The sequence below is a fragment of the Ips typographus genome, linkage group LG2 (genome assembly GCF_016097725.1).
Source record: "Ips typographus isolate SLU linkage group LG2, UJ_Ityp_2.0, whole genome shotgun sequence".
NCBI lineage: Eukaryota > Metazoa > Arthropoda > Insecta > Coleoptera > Curculionidae > Ips > Ips typographus.
The window spans coordinates 4221491-4238986 of NC_138423.1; the positions used below are offsets into that span (position 1 = coordinate 4221491).

The following is a 17496-nucleotide window of genomic DNA, read 5'->3' on the forward strand; positions in this document are numbered from 1 at the left end:
TAGGAAATTTAATGAGAATTTCAAATATGTGCTTAAAACAGTCATTTTCTCACTTTAAGTGGGTTTTACAGGCGATTTTGTCTCTGACTGTTCTTTCAAACTGTATTTCTGTCAGTTCAAACATTGACACCGCCTTTCTCCCTCACTGTACCACATATTGTAGTGTTTTTTCAGGTTATTGGATAGGAAATTTAATGAGAATTTCAAATATGTGTTTAAAACAGTCATTTTCTCACTTTAAGTGGGTTTGATAAGCAACTTTATCTCTGACTGTTCTTTCAAACTATGTTTCTCTCAGTTCAAACTGACACCACCTTTATCCTTCACTGTACCAAATTTTGTAGTGTTTTTTCAGGTTATTGGATAGGAAATTTAATGAGGATTTCAAATATGTGCTTAAAACAGACATTTTCTCACATTAAGTGGGTTTTACAGGCGATTTTATCTCTGACTGTTCTTTCAAACTGTATTTCTGTCAGTTCAAACATTGACATCGCCTTTCTCCCTCACTGTACCAAATTTTGTAGTGTTTTTTTCAGGTTATTGGATAGGAAATTTAATGAGGATTTCAAATATGTGCTTAAAACAGTCATTTTCTCACTTTAAGTGGGTTTGACAATTTTGTCTCTGGCTGTCAAAGTTCCAAAAATCAGGGTTTAGAAAAGTTTTTGAAAAGTTATTTTGACAGTAGTCACGTGATTGCCTAGGCTAAATTATCCTCCAAAAACCACGTGATATTGATCACTAATGTCAAAATTTGCCTAGAATTTACAAAAATTACAGGTTAAAACAGTTTTTTCGAAACAAGACCGCGTTTGTTTGCACATATAAAATTTGCAAAATTTTGAAAAAAAAAAAATATTTTGTTGATGGTAGTTATGATTATATTATGTTGGTGTTAAAATTTAATGAAAAAAATTTAGTATTCATTTAATAACTAGTATAAGTAACAGGCATAACAATGAGAGAAAATGAAATAAAAATATATTGACTATTTTTTTCTAATATTTGTGAAAAACTGACTAGCAAAATTTTTGCAAAATCTCTTGAGATGATAATTAAATTAACCGTTATATTTTACGTGATATTACGTATTTTAATGTTATTGTTAATATAATAATTACCAATTGAACATGAAAGAATTCAACAAAGTCTTTTCAAATAATTTGAAGTTAGTATTAATTACTTAACATTATTTTGGAAAAATAGCTAAAGTTTTGTTTATAATACTGACTTTAGAAAGTTAATATTGAAACTTAGTTAAATTGCAAATCAGGAGCACAAAATTGAGAAAGCTAATTATTCGCTTTTCAGACATGTTTTAGATTTTCAGTTGAAATTAAGTTTAATTTGTATACACAAATGTAGTAATGTACATTCATGATCCTGTCGATTTAAAAAAAAAGGAAAATTACATTTATTTACTCTTTAGTTTACAAAACAACTCTAATTGTATGTAGCTGTGATCTATATAAATTAGACTTCAAATTAAGACAATTTCTGGTTACCAAAATAGATCACATAAAGAAGAAATCACTTAAGCCTTAACTTAATTAAACGATGGATTAGTTCCTAAATCCAGACACGAGAAGACCGTATAAACTGTCGGTTTTCCCGAAAATGGGGAAACTTCTACCACCGCGACGATGACATCATTCGCCCACATGACCTACAACCTGACGTCATTAAATCGATACCAAGGCCGTTCACGTGCTAACTCAATGCCGTACTTTGCGTTTAGGTGGGAGTTTTCTCCCCCCGAATATGAGGAAATCGAACGAAAAAACTCCTAAAAATCCAATACGATGTTATAAAGCAAATTCGAGGTATTTTTGCGTTGCGGTGACGTTTCTGTTTGTTACCCTAAAATTTATTAAATTTTGTTTGTTTAAGTGGAAAGTTGGAAGCTTTTTGGTTTATTGAAAGTTTACATTCCCATAGTTTTTCTCGTAATAAGCCAACACATCAGAGCTCAATTAAAAGGAAATTATCAAGAATCTTCAGGTGTAAGCGTCTAAATCAGCGCTAATGAATCTTTGCCGCAAAGAGTGGAGAGAAGAAATAGAAAGCGGTAATCGAAATCGAAGACCCACGGTGCGATACTGGTAAAAAGTAATAATAAACCCAGTTTGGCCCCCAGCTAGTATTTTGTTGCTATTGGACATCATCGCACTTTTTTTAGAAATTGATTAATTCACTATATAAACTGACGGTGTGAAATCGAAGTTTCTTTTTAGGTTATGGCAAGATTAATTAATCCTGCTTCAATAATGGACGCTAGGTAAGTTTTTATACAATAAAGTAATAATAATCAAGCGAGATGTCTTATTTTAGTATTTTCTTTAAATTACTTTAGGTTAGGTTAACGAGTTTGTATCAAAATTATAACAAATTCATTCGGAATTGAGTGTGAGAGAAAAAAAAAAACATGTAATATTAGAAATTCTGAAACTGAATGTTAAATCTATCCACTCTGCAGTATCACACTTTCAGTGTTTATGAACTTTTTAAGTCAATCATAATTATTTTCTATTTTTTGAACCAAAGTAGTCTAAAATTATCTGAAAAGCATTGCAATTGCAGTGCAACTGACCAAACCGATATGGCTTGAAGAAATTGGAAAATCTTTTATAGTTTTTGAGATATTCGCTCTTAAAAGTTGTGTAATTTTGGAAAAAAAATTGTTTCACATGTTTTCTATTTTTGACCGAATAAATCTGCAACGACACAAGTCTCATTTTTCGGGTTTTTGCTTATAATATCTCGAAAACTATGCGTCTTAAGCTATAATCTTTTTGAAAATGAAGGAGTCAGAAATGCAATGAAAGATCGTTTCCGTCAGTATTTTTGAAATCTGAGGGTTACGGCCCTGAAATTAGTTGTGTAAGCAGTAAATTAACCTTAAAATCCAGGGACGTGTTGCTTTTTTTATAAGCAACTTTTACTTTACTCAAACTGTGATAAATACCTTCAAAAATGAAGGATTGACAGTTAAAAATCAATGAAACTCAATTACAGTCAGTATTTTCGAAATCTGAGGGTTACGGCCCTGAAATTAGTTGTGTAAGCAGCAATTTAACCTTAAAATCCAGGGACGTGATGCACTTTTTTTATAAGCAACTTTTACTTTACTCAAACTGTGATAAATACCATCAAAAATGAAGAATTTACAGTTAAAGGGCAATGAAACCCAATTACAGTCAGTATTTTCGAAATCTGAGGGTTACGGCCCTGAAATTAGTTGTGTAAGCAGTAAATTAACCTTAAAATCCAGGGACGGTGTTGCACTTTTTTTTATAAACAACTTTACTATACTCAAACTGTGATAAATACCATTAAAAATGAAGGATTGACAGTTAAAAAGCAATGAAACCCAATTACAGTCAGTATTTTCGAAATCTGAGAGTTACGGCCCTGAAATTAGTTGTGTAAGCAGTAAATTAACCTTAAAATCCAGGGACGTGTTGCACTTTTTTTATAAACAACCTTTACTTTAATCAAACTGTGATAAATACCTTCAAAAATGAAGGATTGACAGTTAAAAAGCAATGAAACCCAATTACAGTCAGTATTTTCGAAATCTGAGGGTTACGGCCCTGAAATTAGTTGTGTAAGCAGTAAATTAACCTTAAAATCCAGGGACGTGTTGCACTTTTTTATAAACAACCTTTACTTTACTCAAACTGTGATAAATACCATTAAAAATGAAGGATTGACAGTTAAAAGCAATGAAACCCAATTACAGTCAGTATTTTCGAAATCTGAGGGTTACGGCCCTGAAATTAGTTGTGTAAGCAGCAAATTAACCTTAAAATCCAGGGACGTGTTGCACTTTTTTTTATAAACAACCTTTACTTTACTCAAACTGTGATAAATACCATCAAAAATGAAGGATTGACAGTTAAAAAGCAATGAAACCCAATTACAGTCAGTATGTTCGAAATCTGAGGGTTACGGCCCTGAAATTTGCTGTGTAGCTAGTAAATTGACACAGACGTATTGCATTTTTTCAATAAACAAACCTTACTTTTCGAAGGAAAGTTAGAAATGCAATTAAATGCCATTTCAGAGTATTTTCGAAATCTGGAGGATCCTACCGACATGGCCACTCTATACAAAATGAAAGCTGAATAAGTTCTAGTTTTTCTGTATTTTGTCTAGTTTTCAAAATATCCGCTCTAGAAAGTCGCGGTTAGTCACGTGGCATCTCTCAGGCTTACATTCAAAAGCGGATATTACGAAAACTATAAAAGGTATCGAAAAACTTGACTGGGCTATAAGTACTTTTTGGATTGACTATGTTGTCAGGGGGGTAAACCTAGCAAAAACCGTTTAAGTAGATATTGAATTGACTGTCAACTGTCACTGATGTAAATCTAACTAAATGGGGCTCACCCTGTATATGCATGTCAACTTACACTGGCGTAAACTAAGTCAATATAATAAATAAATAATAATGCACAGAAATTGCAGTAAAACCGGTCCAACCAGGTCAAATTGAAAAATCTGGAAGGGAAATAGAGATGTTTGTTTTTCTAGGTATTTATTCATTGTCCAGATATAACTGTCAACTTGTACCAGTGTAAACGTAGTTTTAGATAACTAAAATTACCTTAAAATCTTTGAAGCACTTGGAAATAGCAGCGAAACTGTTCAGGTTACTGTTTTCCTGCATAACAATTATTAAGCGCTTCCAAAAAAAAATTATAATTTTTTAAAAAAATCATAAAATGAGCATGTTTTATCTACAGAACTAAATTATTGAAATTGCTCTAAATTAATGCTTTTTATTCTAGGAAGGCTTATTGCAATAGAAATAGAAATAGAAAATTGTTTCCAAAAAACCCTTTTGTCATTTAATCGACTCTCCTACAGCAACCAAGATCAAAATGGTTTTTCTTCCCAAAACTTAATTCAGTTGTTAACAAAAAACTGTCAGCCAGATATTTGCTTAACTTATACGTAAAAACAAAATTTGTCTTTCTCTCCGCGTTGTAATTTGTAATATCTGTTTTGAAACGTGAATCCAAAACAATTGTACCCTAAACTGATTACCATTGTTTAAATTCCCCATTTCCTTGGCCGATTTCTTGTTCATTCTTTTATCGACACACCGCGAACCAGTAAGCCTTCAAGCTGAAACCACCAAACTTCCCTAAAACTTAACGACAGGAACATTGGTATGGGTGCGTTACGTAGTAGCACGAAATGCAAATGATCCCATTTGCATTGACATAACAATGCTCAATATGCTAATGACCCTCATTCTGGACTATAAAAAAACATTTATTAATTTTTGAATGGACCATAAATTTTCTTCTCCGGCGTATTCCGTTTCGATTGTCCTCCAATCTCATATGACAAATCAAAATCTGCGTATTTCCACAACGCTAACCGCGTGGGTGAGCTTCGGACTGCCGATCTACCGGACTTGGTACCGGGTGTTGTAAATAAGTGAGATCATCAGAATTCCACTATCAGATATAGAAGCATGAATTCTAACCTGGACGTGAAACACTTTGAGGCAAATTGTAGATTATTCAAGCACACTCGATGTTAAAAGATTTATCAATATTGATTCAATCATTCTACCATTATTTGCTTTTCTTCTGAGTTATTTAAAAAGGGTGTTCGAGTGTGGAAGGCACTCGAAGATATATGGCAACAAAGTCAATATTTTGCCTACCATCTGTTTCGTTAGCTGAAAAGCGCTTTATGGAGTATTTTGCTGCTTAAGTAGACATAGGAATTTCTGGGGCAATCATTTCGCTAATTACCCTACTAAAAGAAATTTGCTCGGTGGCTTTCGTGTTGCAGTGTTGTAGGTAATAGTAAATATTTGAAAATTAAAAACCTTTCACATTTTTGTTTGCCTAACCGTTATTCACGAAGTAGTAGAATTTATACAAATACGGTCAGCGTCAATATTTGCCTTACTTCTTAGACCTCTTACTGTTTAAGAGCATTTAAAATAAATCACATAGGTGTACTTGAGGCGGATGCGGAATTGCGGACTACACGTAATAAATCATTCGTTTATTAAGTTTTCAAAAATTACTTAAAGGCGATGAGTCTGATGAGTACATTAGTCAACGGCAAATATTTGTCTTAAGTTGGGTCAGTAAAGTTCTCAGCTAAGTTGGCAAGTACGTTGGTAAATGAGTCTTCTATTTAATTATCTTGTTAACTTTGGTACTGGCAAAAGTGTTAGATTGACTTGGGTATAATTGGCAAATAATGCATCGAAGATTTTTAACGAGAAAACGACGTATTTCCTAGATAGACCTCTTGACCTATTGCCACGTTGATGTGTTGTTAGGTTTACCGTGAACATTGAGTGTTTTCTTAGGAATGCCAGTTTTTGATTGGTTTTGTTGGTTCATGATTATATGATTTTATTAGGTGATTTTTATGCTGTTTCTACGCTTTTTGGATTACTCTCCACAACCTTTTGGATGTGAGTTTTGCTCTGACATAGTTCCCTGTATTTTTCTGTTCCTTCTTGCTTCGTCGAGTTTTGGAATCCGTTCATCATTTAATATTTCCGTATCACATCAATGGTCTTCTTTGAATCATCTTTTCTCTTCTGGTACTTCCTACTCCTTCCTCTTCTATTATTTTTTTTTGCAAATCTTCTCCAGTAGTTGATAAATTGTCTGTAACAGTTTTTTTCTCATGGAAAATAATTGTAATGATCAACACAGGATTTCCTTCCTTCTCCTTCCAATGCATTTCCACTAATTGATGTGACGACTAAACGTTTTTTTCTTCCGGTTCCTCACCAGCCTTCCATTGAACCTTCCTGAAGCAGCTTTTTCTCCTCTTAATCAATTCAGACAGTTCACGTTGTTTGTTGACACGTGTTAGTGTATCTTCATTTGTCAGTTTTGCAGTTTAAGGTATCTTAAGGATTCGGCAATACAGCCACATCTCAAAAGTCTCTAATATGTTAATTGCAGTCGTTTTCACTGTCCATCCTTTAACACTACGAATTTTAGCTTCAGATTTAGATTAAACTTGGAATAGCCTGTCGAACTTCAGCTAAACCAGATACCCAAGTATTTAAATCTTTCCACTCTTCTTCTTCTTCTCGAAATAGGATTTCAGCCTGTTTTTCCAGCTTTAAGGAGTTCCTTGCGACGTCGACATCCAGCTATCCCTCCATCTCTTTGGTGGTCTGCCTGGCGGTCTTCTAGAGTGTGGTTTTCCGTCCCTCGCAATTTTAGCAATTCTATTGTCTTCCATTCCGTTGATGTGTTGATTCCACTCTCGCCGTCTCTGTCTCGTCAATCTTACAATGTCCTGTATGTCGCAGATTCGTCTTATTTCTTCTTCTCTATCTTATTATCTTCTTATTTCTTGGGTATTCTGTTACGTAGAGTGTGTCCGGTGATACTTTGGAGTGTTCTCATCTCTGCCGTTCGGGTTATGCTCTTGGTTTTGCTGGTGTCTGTTTCTGCGGCATGATTTATATATTCTGGTCTTTGCTTCTATTTTTATTAACTTGTTTTTCCATATAATGTCGTTCAAACATCTGGCTATTCTAGAGGCCTTATCTATTTGATTCTTTACCTCAGATCACCTGTCTTGATGGACGGTTATTTCTACCCCTAAGTATCTGAAGGACATCACTTTTTCTACTATTTCGTCGTTACCAGCTAGTTTGCATCTTCTAGGTTCTTTTGCTACAACTAATCATTTTGTCTTGTTTGTCACAATCGTCAGGTAGAATTGACGAAGTAGTCTCTGCAGCTCATCTTCGTTCTCTGATATAATTACTGCATCATCCGCGTAGCACAGTATTGTTATTTCTCCTTTGTTAGTTCTGTAACCATGCCCCGCGTTTTCAACGTCTTTTATTATTTCGCTCACAATTAGAGAGTACCGGGCTTAGAGAGTCTTATTCTTGTTGATATGGGCACTTCTTGGGTCAAGCTGCTGTTCACAAGTATTCTGGTCATTGTATTAGTGTTAACTAACTATTTCTTCCGGAATACTGCCCCGCCTCAATATGGTTGTGATGTCATTTAGCTTCACTCGATCAAACGCTTTGCTCAGATGAATGAAGAATCCCTGTTGTTCTTCCATTATGGGTATTTGTTGCTACTTGATTTACACCACCTTGTTCCCCTACCAGTTGTTGCAGGTCGTGAATGTTATCAGCGATCAAGGTTGTATCGTCAGCATAGCGAATTTTGTTAATCCACATTCCATTAACTTTCACTGCCATTTCCACGTCTTCCAAAGCATCCTGATGAAAAATCGCTTCAGAATACAAATTGAATAGAATTGGAGACAGTAACCTCCTTCTATTTGACAAATTTTATCTGGGCTGCTTGGATCTAGTGCAGATACTCACACAGTACAGAGCTGCATTAGTTTGTAGTATTGTTGTAGATCATCGAATGCTTTTTCGTAATCTATGAACATTTTCTCTGATCGTAGTAGTTCTGAACAAGCACTTGATCACATTTTTTGTAAATTCCTTTGGTGTACGATTTTAAAAAATATTTTTACAGTATGGCTCATGAGGCTAACAAGTCTATGATAGATCTCATCTCATCTTTGCATTACGTTCTTAGACAGGGAGATAACAGTAACTACTGTTTGGGATAGTGACCTATCTTAACTCAGGACCGTTAGAACCATATTCCTGTATTATTGTCTCTAACTCATTAGGCATACAGTCTATTATCTATTGCTCTAGTAAGGTAGTCATCTTTATGATTTTTTCTGGGAATGGGTGTTATCCCTGTTTCTTTCCAGCTTGGTGTATCTTGTTAAAAGGTCTTTTAGGTAGAAGAAGAATTTTATCACTATTTCTTCTAATCCTAGCGCCTTATCATTCTTTATAATATTTTAAAGCATTGTTCACCATGCCTTCTAATCTTAATGTATTCTCTTTCAACATCTAGATCCAGTAAAAACAGCATTCTAGAAAAATTTATTGTTAGATGCATTTATGGATTATCTTACTTTATTGGACAGCACCTTCAGGGCACAATAGATAACTAAATCTTACATTTTAGTTATGGTGTAAGATTTCAAGCGTAGATAACTTGATTCGTACCTAGTCATACTATTCGCACTTCACGTTCACGTTAGATAAAGTTGCTGAAAGATTCGTGTAACTAATAGGCAGCAGCGATGTTTCTTGCACAAGTACAATAATCAGATACCAGAGGTGATTGGTGTTATTATCCTCTTTACGCATTTTACGACGTAACACTATTCTAAAGTGGGAAGTTTATCTGAAAAAATTCCAAATCATTGTATGCATGTTCCCAAAACAATGACTAGCTGAAACTATTGTTTTTCAGTTTCAACACCTTATAAAACGTGTAAACTGTCACAAATCAATAATAATACACGGCTCTAGCATTAGTGTAGCTTTCATTCGATATTCGCCGCCAAGACCCGCAGAGATTTAATAGATATGCAAATAACATTAATTCTGTCGTTGTTACGAAAGGATAAATCCGTTCGGCCTTAAAGCAAAACGAATCCCCTAAAAACAATTCCATTGGACGAAATTAAAATTGACTTGGACCAATGTATGCCCGTTATATTACAACAATCCAAGTGTTTTACATCATAAAATGCTACGGTACTTCCTTATTGGCATCCAACTGACTGGCATATGTCTCGTAACATCACATTTCAAAAAAACTAGACCCTAGGGCGTTTTAGATTAAGAAATCGTGACCAAGTTGTGCTATTTTAGTTTTTTGCTCTCACGCTCAAATCAGAGTGCTAATTGTATCTGTGATCTTAGGTCAGAGGTCTTTTAACATAAATCCTTCGTGGTCCTAGTTCGGCGAAACTATTTAACCGTTATTGCTCTAAATTAACACGAGAAGGTGCTATAACAAACTGTTATACATGCCTTACCTTTACACGCTCCCAAATCGGCCCAGATAGTAAACTACAACAAAAACAATGCTCAAAACCACTAAAAAACAGAGAAATTTTAAAACTTGTACTGAGTTGAACTTGAAACCGGTGCGATTCCAGACCGAACTGAGGATAAACTGCCACAAACTTTCTCTATGACCTCGACTCTATCGCCGAACAGAGCAGGACGAACGCATACCACCCGAAGGAAAAGAAAAAGATGGAAATAAGATGACGTCGTCGAATCAATGCTTCGGATATGACGTCACGTTGCGGAACGGGTGTCAGCGATGACGTAAATGTGAGGTCAGCACTCTATTACATAGAGGCGCTAAGTTTGAGCGATCCGCCGGCTATTAATGGCCCATGGAGTGACGTCATCGGGGAAGGCACGTTTTATGGATTGGATTGAGAAAAGAGTGTGTTCCTGGATTAAACTCTAAACCGGTGTGTTAGGAGGAGATATGTTCCTGAATTTTTGAGTATTGGATATTTAGTGCAAGACAAGGAATTTAAACTGATAAGTGAAACCTGTTTCTTTTATCAGTTTTGAACTGTTAAACATGAAACGTTCTGTTTAAGGTCCTGTTATGTAAAAAAGCTTACACTTTAGGGTTAAATTTTTACTTAAAATTGCTTTCTGTGAAAACTAGTGCACAACTTGTTTCTGTCTTTAAAAATATTCTTGTGCGAAAAGACAATGAAGAGTTTTGCAGTTTTTTTACATGTCTGAATGTTCTTTACTTCTAGAACTAAATTTTAGTATGTACTATGTAGTAAAATATACGTATTTTTTTAACAGAATGAAAGGATACCAGAGAAAAACCAAAATCAAACTGAACAAAGTGCCAATGATGTCCATTGTGGTTATGGGCATACTATATTTGTAACAGCAGCAATTTTTAAGTAAATGATTAAGAACTTATATTAAATTAGAGAATCTAAGGAAAAAGCTAGCCTCATTGACCGAACTGGAAGACTCTTTACATAAATGTCGAATCACTAGGACTAGGAGAATATTATGATGGATGTAACAGTAAAAAGACAAAAACCAAATGAGCCTAAATTCCCTGATACGAGCTCCAAAGAAAATTATTAGAGGAAAAGCTAACAACTTCTCCTTGACCAAGGCAGCTCCAAGCAGCCCAGATAAAATTAGACAAATAGAAGGAGGTTGCTATCTCCAATAGACAAGAAAATAACTGAAAAGGGTCGTAGATACGCAGTCTAATCACAGGACGATATATCTTTGGGATAGCAAAACCTATACTTAACGTTACTTTATTTTTAGCTAAAATTAGTATCCCTCAATGGATTTTTTCTCCAAAATAATCATTATTTAACCTTATTAATATTATTTTTTTAACGGTTTTTAAACGTAAGCTCCTGATGATGGGTGCTTATAGGCCCAATGTTGAGTGTGACAACGTAAAGGTTTAACCAAATTTTTGACACTTGATTTGACCTTGTGCCGAAAGCTTCAAATAAATTTTCTAAGGTCAGGTGACTGTTTTTCCAAAATCTGACAAACAAAAAATAAACCAACCTAACCTAACCAAGTTAGCACGTGTCAAATAAAGACACTTATCATTTAAAAGAAACAGTTGAAAAATTGGTAATTTAACTTTAGACAGTAGTAAAATTGTAAGAACTAGGTCACGTGACTTGATAATTCAATTTTTGAGCTTGCAACATTGTAAAGGCCAGGTGACATTGTCAAAAACAGTCACGTAAACTTCAAAACGCAGTTTAAACTTTAAAAAATGGTAAATTAAATTTTGACAGTTGTAAAAACTTAAAATGCAAAATACACGTTACGTGACGTTGAAAATGCAATTCTGCATGTTCTTGCAACACTGTTAAGGCTAGGTGACATCTGTCAAAATTAGTCACGTGATCTTTAAAATGTAGTTTAAAATAAAAAAATGTGGTAAATTGCATTTAAACTATTTAAGACAGCTGTAAAAGCTGAAATGGCAAACGACACATCACGTGACTTTGATAATGCTATTTTAGAGCTTGCAACACTGTCAAAGCCTACTGACACCTGTCGAAAACAGTCACGTGACTTTAAAATGTAATTTAAATGTTGATCATTTGTTAAATTCAATTTAGACAGTTGTAAAAGCTGAAATTGTAAAATACACATCACGTGATGTTGATTTTGCCATTTTAGATCTTGCAACACTGGCACAGCCAACTGACACCTGTCAAAAACAGTCACGTGCACTTCAAAATGCAGTTTAAACTTTAAAAAATGGTAAATTAAATTTTGACAGTTGTAAAAACTTAAAATGCAAAATACACGTTACGTGACGTTGAAAATGCAATTCTGCATGTTCTTGCAACACTGTTAAGGCTAGGTGACATCTGTCAAAATTAGTCACGTGATCTTTAAAATGTAGTTTAAAAAAAAAAAATTTGGTAAATTGCATTTAAACTATTTAAGACAGCTGTAAAAGCTGAAATGGCAAACGACACATCACGTGACTTTGATAATGCTATTTTAGAGCTTGCAACACTGTCAAAGCCTACTGACACCTGTCGAAAACAGTCACGTGACTTTAAAATGTAATTTAAATGTTGATCATTTGTTAAATTCAATTTAGACAGTTGTAAAAGCTGAAATTGTAAAATACACATCACGTGATGTTGATTTTGCCATTTTAGATCTTGCAACACTGGCACAGCCAACTGACACCTGTCAAAAACAGTCACGTGAACTTCAAAATGCAGTTTAAATGTTGAAAAATTGGTAAATTATTACAATAATTTGTAATAAATATTGTTTCAACTCAATATCATGTAACAAAGATTTTACCATAATAATTACATGTGCTTATCTTGTTCTGTTCAATTTTCAGTCAATTTTGGTATATTATTACACTACATTTTGAAATATACAGACTCAAAATACTCTCAAATGTCTTATAAATATCTCAAAATGCCTCGTAATACCTCGTAATGCCTTGTAATACCTCACAATGCTTCGTAATAATGGAAAAGTGTCCCATAATACCTCGAGAGTGTACACCAAATTACCTCGGCGATCTACCCCTCGCCCAAAAACCAGTAAAATTAACTTGGATACTTTAAATTCGTTTTTTGAGTCAATTTGCAAGTCTGTAGATAGAAAATAGTTTTTAAAACAATTTTAAGTATCAAAAATTTTACCACAACCTTAAAGAATGATACATTGGATAAGGATTATTGGCATAAAATACAGCTTTTGAAGCAAAATTATGGTTTGCTTGAATAACCAGTTATTAATTACATTAGAAATAATGTAATTTTACACAGAGAAGTGTAAATTTATGCAAAATTACGTTAGCAACAAAATTATAGTGTTATTTAATGTAATATCACAAATCTGTTTTGAGAGTGTAGATTCTTAATTTGCATCTTCTGACTTACTCAACCTGTAATTTTCGTTTATTCACTCCTGTACAGTTTTTAGATTTATATTGCTCGTAAAAAAGTCAATTTGGATCACTTTCACTAAACTGGCAGATGCAAAACCTGTGTGCTACTTGAAAACCTCAACATCGTTTGCGATTAAATCCGATCATTAATAAAAAAAAATTATCACAAGTGCAAGTAAGCTATAAAAACATCGAAATGCATGTGATGAGTAAGAAACTTTTCATAACGTGAACATGGTAAAAAAATTGAAATAGAAAACGCCACCCATCAATTATCTCACACCGCATATAACTCATCAAGGAAACAATTTGTTTCCCATCCCAGCGTTAAGTGACAGAATAAAAAACGCATAAATTGCATAAAATACCTAAAAATAGTATTACTACCTCCACTTACGAATTCGCTTAGTATAGTCAAGTAATAAAAGTGATGTTTCGTAACACCGCGGGCATGCTAATTACGCAAAGTGATGGGACCTACCTTAAAAAAAATACTAAAACGCAAAGCTGTAAAAATGGAAGTGGGTAATTATTTGTCCTGTTCTAGATTGGATTTGCTTTATTTCTTTTTTCAGGGATAGGTCGGGAGGAAAAAAGTTGGTCCGTTCACTTCCTTGTCAGTCACTGATCATAACAAAAAAATCACCAGACAATAATCAAAATTCACTTGACACTCGAGACATACTTTTTAATACCTGGCGGGATAATAATAAACACAAAAGCGGTACATTTCAAGAATTTTCCGTAAGAACGTGTGATTTGACATGGCTGCTAATAACAAACCGCTCCGTTACTTTATGTGTAAATAATTGATCGCATTAACAATAACTTTCACGTCTAAATGTGTTAATGCATCCTGTTTGGGAATTATTCCAGTGTATCTTCGAGATTCCACAATGAAATGGATGGACCATCATGTAAAAGTTCATTTTTAGTTGAAATTTTTTTTTAAATCGGGTAAAGTGCACTTAATGGAAATTTTGTTTTTTTGGTAAAAGAAACAAATTGCAAAAATGCTACTTAATTTAATTAAAAATCTTTATTCAATCAATAATTGCAGGGCCGTACCAGAAAATTATGGCTACATGTAATTTTTGCTAATTTCTTTTCTCCAAGATAAAAAATAATTATTTCAGGTGATTTTTCAATTAATGGTATCAATTCTACACCTAATTCCAAATTAAAAATCCCTGCCATTGGCCAATCAAATTATTCCTAATCATTATGCACTTATTACAGCCAATCTGGCAATAGTATCAGCAATCATACAGTCAAGTTATTGATTACATTAGACACGTGACAAGTATCATATATAAGGTTTAATGAAGTTTTCAACCAAATTTTCTTATAGAAGTATAGTGGATATAGACCGTAGTAGAGAATGGGCATTTTACTCACCTGGCGATAATAACCATTATTATATGCTCGTTGAAGGGAAAATTATTTTTATTCAACACACGACAGGTATGACAGGTATTTTAGACAAGTAAACTATCAGATAACACACTAGTGTGTTATAATCCATAACTCACTAGTAAAGTTTTTTGAAAAATTGCACAAAAATTTACCTGAAAATTAGTTTTTCTGACACTATCTGAGTCGAGGGGTAGATCGCCGAGGTAATTTAGTGTACACACTCGAGGTAATTCGAGGTATAATGAGGCACTTTTCCATTATTACGAAGTATCGTGAGGTATTACAAGGCATTACGAGGCATTTGAAGATATTTATAAGGCGTTTGAGAAGATTTTGGGGCATTGTCTGTATATTTCAAAATGTAGAGTATTAATATTACAAAATTTACTGGAAATTGAACAGAACAGCATAGGCACATGTAATTATTATGGTAAAATTTTTGTTACATGATATTGAGTTGAAACAATGACAATGTCACGTGACCTACTGTCCAAATTTAAATTACCAATTTTTCAACTGTTTCTTTTAAATAAGTGTCTTTATTTGACACGTGCTAACTTGGTTACTATGACAGTTAGAAGATTCGTGCAAACGTCAAAATATAACCCGTAATTTCAGACAACCGTACAAAAAAATATTTTTTGTTTGTCAGATTTTGGAAAAACAGTCATCTGACCTTAGGAAATCAATTTGAAGCTTTCGGCACAAGGTCAAATCAAGTGTCAAAAATTTGGTAAACCCTTTACGTTGTCACCTAACCTAACCTAAAAACTATCAGGGGACCTTTAAAAAATATCAATTTTAAGAAGAAGTCATTTTTATTGAATCATTAATCCTTATCGACATATTGAAAATAGTCAAAAGTCATGTACAAATTGTAAAAGCAGGCATGCTACTTAGCCCAATCTTATAACTAAATTTAAGAATGCCACGAATGTGTAGAAATTTGAAGGTATCCTGAGACAGTTTAAATAATTTAAAGGCATTTTGATGTATTTCAAGGCAGTTTGAGGCATTTAAGGCAGTTTAAAGGCATTATCACTACGAGGCATTTTGACCAATAATAGAAGCATTGTGAGGTATTTTAAAGGCATTTCAAGGTATTTTGTATGCAAGAAGGCATTTTGGTATCCAAAAACATTTGCCGAGTGGCGTTAAACAAACGTTGTTAGGCATTTCTTGCAAACGTTAAATTACATTGGCAAATCAACGTTTCTGTGTGTTTAACATTCCGTTTTACTACAACGTTTATGGTCACTTAAAAAAATAATGTCATAAAGACCAAGAAGGTTGGTAAGAAAGTTACTGAAATTGACCTCTGAAGAATTTCAAAGGACCTCAAAAGTCCCAGAAGAAGTTTCTTACAGTAGTTTTTGATGAAGGTGTGTCCAGAATGAAGATACAAGAAGTAACCGAAATTATCACTGTAAAAGAAGAAGAAGAAGGTCCAAAACCCGTAGTGCTTGAAGACGGTGAAGTGAAGAAGGAGATTACAAAATGAATGCACAAGAAGAAAGAGGACTACAAGGAAAAAGTAACTGAAATTGTTACTCAAGAAGAGGAAGGCATAAAGCTCGAGACTGTAGTCACAATTTCTGAAAGAACACCTGTAGAAAAGAAGAAGAAACTTAAAGGGATTTCCAAGAAAGTTGTACTGTGTGGTCAGGAGCAAGTTCAACTTAAGAGAGCTTCTAAACCTACAAAACCACCTGAAGAGAAACCTGAAAAAGTTAATGAACTTCTCAGGTTTTCAGATAATCGTTTATAGTTGTGCTTATTGAGTAATAACGTTAAATAAATGCGATTTTTAAATTATTGATTAATGGTATCATTTCCATATCTCAGTAAATCCAAATTAGAAATCACTGCTGTTGGTCAATCAAATCATCCCTATTTTATTATTCCTTCCAAAGAGGTTCTTCTTCTTCCAAAGAGCGAATCGGAAAATAGGACTAACAATCAGACAGTCAGGTTCTTGTTTATATAACGAGACACATGACATGTTACATACAAAAAGTATGGATATCTCGTTAACATAGTATATGTTAATACATCAGAACCACACTGAAGTCATCTTATGCGTATTTCGTTACATCCCCAAAGGCACGCGTAATGTAATAATTAATAATGTAATAATAAAGAGTTTCAAGTATTTTCTTCTTCTTCACGTACCTCTCTATGTCGGAGGTTGGCTGCTATCCTTACTTTGGAAACTGCGGCTTTAAATCGGTTGGAGGACGTGACGCCAAACCATTCTCGTAACTAAGCCAGGATATTCTTCTCCTTCCTTTTTCTCTGGATTATGAGTTGCAGAATCTCATACTTTTCACCTCTCATAACGTGTCCGAGGTATTGCAGTTTTCTCTTTTTCACTTAATGTAGGATCTCTTTCTCCGTTCTTCTTAGGACCTCTACGTTTGTAACATGTTCCGTCCATGGTATTCGCAACATCCTACGGTATGTCCACAAATACAGAAGGACCGGGAATACATAGCATTTGAGCATACGAGTTCATAGGTCCAGGCTCAGATCGTGCCTATAGAGCAGCTTCTGGATGCAAATCTTTATTTCTGAACAAAAGTCCACAGAACAGTTGACACTTCAGTTTTGGTAACAATCATGTATTTGGTCTTCTTATCGTTGAGTGTTAGACCATATTCTCGACTAGATGTGATGACGTTATTCAACATATTTTGAAGGTCGGACAAGTACTGTATCGTCCGCATAGCGCAAGTTGTTCAGTTGGATGTCGTTAACTCGTATT

General features: G+C 34.1%; 1 protein-coding gene across 3 annotated transcripts in view; it reads right to left on the bottom strand.

The window, feature by feature from the left end:
* The window catches only part of Hr38 (Hormone receptor-like in 38), a 181436-nt gene that overhangs the window by 144968 nt on the left and 18972 nt on the right, over positions 1 to 17496 (bottom strand). The window lies entirely within an intron of this gene.